The following is a 3,117-nucleotide window of genomic DNA, read 5'->3' as shown; positions in this document are numbered from 1 at the left end:
TATATATATATATATATCCAAACATGACAATACATATCCTTCTTTCTTTTGTAAAATTAATGTCAAGTACAATAAAAATAATAATAAGAAAACATAAAAAATAATTATAAGAATAATTTTCATATTTGTTTCTTTTAGAAAAAAATCAAGTTTGGAGAAATGTAAAAAAATTACTTATATACAATTATATGTAATTTTTAAGAAAAATAACTTACTTTAAATCAAACGTTTTTAAACTGTAATAAAAAAAAGATTTGCTCATTCATATGACCGATTGATTCTCAGATTCAATTTTTCATTTTCTGGTTAATTAGTAGTTAGGCTTAATTCTTGATGTTTTATACAATTGGCTTCATGTATGAAACAGCGACTTAAACTTAACCACAAGTTAATCAGATAATGAAAAATTGGGCCTCACTGACGTTAATCTATCTAGACTTTTTATTTGCAACTGTTTACATAGTACTCACTTGTGATTGTGTCATTACAAATGGTGATGCACACAGTATCAGGTATAACAAAACTGTGCAAGACTTCATCTTGAAGATCATTCTTTGATCGTGTTAATCGTCGTTTAACTCAACTTATAATCAATTGCCTTACTTTACCAAGAAATCGACCTTATATATAAAATCTTCTATAGATATGATGACTATAACGAAACGTTATGTTATCATACAGATGCGTTTTTTCTATTACGTTTCTTGTATGTATTTTCGTTATCTTTAGTTCATGCAAAAGGGTAAAGGTGACGTGAATCGACATTCCTCAAGTACATCAATGACTGCAATGTCTAAGAAAAATGCACTTGCTGTTGCAATAAAATTCTGTTTGCTGCTTTACATTTCTAAAAACGCTAGCGTATTTATTATGTGCAATTATTTTAAGCAATTAATAATATAATAAAATATAAATCGTAAAACCTTGCACCCAATAAAAAATATTAAGAAAAAGTACGAATAATATATATTAGATAAATTAATATATTAAAGAAATAAAAAATTAAAAATATATAGAGATTAACGTAATGTAAAATACATACAAATTAATAAGATGACATATGTTAGTCTTTATTCCTAATTTTTTATTTCGCTAATATTTAATATTTTTTCTTAACATTTCTTTCATTGTGCGCAAAGCCTAAACTTTCCACATAATAATTGAGATACAAAGAAAATTAGTTTAGAAAACTTTTTAGAAAAATTCTAGTTATTTCACATATTTTCTTTCAGTTTAGTAATTTTCGTCTTTCTATCAAACAATTTTATGACTTCTATTGGTGCGTTTGGAGAGACACTATTCTCGCTACTTCTGTTATTCTATCTTCATTATTAACGAAAAATAAGGATAAACAAAAAAAAAACGCATCTTATATAGGTAAAAACCAGAAAATATGTAAAATACGTAATACCTATGAAGAATAGAAATCAGGAGACTGAATTAAGCCCGAAACACGATAGGCACAGGCAATAGGAACAGAGAACAGGGAATAACGAGTCGTCTAATCAGAGCTCTGTGGTTTAAGTACGATATTATATCCCAGAACTCTGATTAAACGGCTTGTTCCCTTCCTATTGCCTGTGCCTATCGTGTTTCCAGCTTTATTCTTCATGTATTTGATGTAAGTATATACAATTTTGTTGCAAATTGATTATTGCGGTCTTTGATATGCTAATAGTAACGTCCTCGTTACATTTTGTTGAAATTGATTAAAAATTTTTATTATGGTAGAAATACTTAACCAAATTTATATATATATAATATTTTTTTTATACATTGTGAAAAAAATATGTAAAAAATATTTAAAAAATTTATTAATATCATACACAAAAATTTGTAATTGTAAATTTTATTAAAAATATCATTGTTTTTTTTTATTACCATTTACGCAATATTTTATTTTATATACAAACAATTATATTATTTTAATTATACATTTTATATTTTATACATATTAAAATGTCAAAATTTCGGTAGCATGTTATAGCGTATAGGGAATCGATAAACTATAAAGAAAAAAAGAAAAACGTAAACACAGTTTTCACCAGAAAACTATGAATATTATTATTTTCAGGTATGATTTCAGCAACAATAATATTTCAGAAGCAATGCAAGAGGCGATGAAGCAACTACATTTGTTTTTTAGCAATTTTCTCCAAAACGGAACAAAAATGAGTTTAAAGGATTTTTTTTCTTAATTTGTCGATCTCCTACACATCCCCAAAGTTTTGACATTTAAATTCAGGACACCTGTATACTATTTTAATTTTTATATATTTTATTTGAGAGGGCTTCTTTTGCTTATACAACTGATTGCCTACAGCATCATTTACAGATCGATTACCTACATGTATTAATTATTGCTTACAGCTCGATTGCCTACATGTACTTTTGCATACAAATTTGTGTTTTTAATACAGAGAATTTGTTTTGAAAAACAAATAGTGCTTATAGGAAATCAATCTGTAAACAATAATGTATATATACAATAAATATTGTACCTTTGTTTCTTAATTTTATATTTGTACGTAAAAGTGCTTGTAGGCAATCGAGCTGTAGGCAATAATACATATAAGCAAAAGTAACCCCGATTCTGAAATTTTTATTTGTGTGCAAAAATGCATGTAGACAATCGATCAAATAAGATATAAGCAAATGGTGTTGTAGAGAAATTTATAGACAAATACGGTCCTCTCACTTTATTTAATATTTTCTTAATAGGAAAGAATATAATAAGATTGGAAACAAGACCGTTTATGTTAAATACTTACGAAAACAATCAAATTAAAGTGAATGGAGTAGAGCAAAATGGTGAAAAAATGTATTTTTAGTCGAAAATCACCATTTAAGTTATGATCTGAAAATGCTCATAATTCATAACACTTGTGAGCGTTTGTTAAACATATGATAAACAACAAGGATGAAATGATTCATAAGCGTTGTAAATCTGAATCGAATCGCGGCGTTATACGTAGCTAATTTCAAGAAAAATGTGCTATCATAATTTTCTACTTATATACTATCAACTTTACAGAAAAACAGCGAAAGACAAAAATTGTTTATTTTCTTCTTATAGAGTTCTAAGAATTTTTTCAGAATTTTTTAATACCGTATTTC

Source organism: Trachymyrmex septentrionalis, unplaced genomic scaffold (assembly GCF_001594115.1).
Source record: "Trachymyrmex septentrionalis isolate Tsep2-gDNA-1 unplaced genomic scaffold, Tsep1.0 scaffold131, whole genome shotgun sequence".
Classification (NCBI taxonomy): domain Eukaryota; kingdom Metazoa; phylum Arthropoda; class Insecta; order Hymenoptera; family Formicidae; genus Trachymyrmex; species Trachymyrmex septentrionalis.
This window is presented reverse-complemented; position numbering follows the sequence as displayed.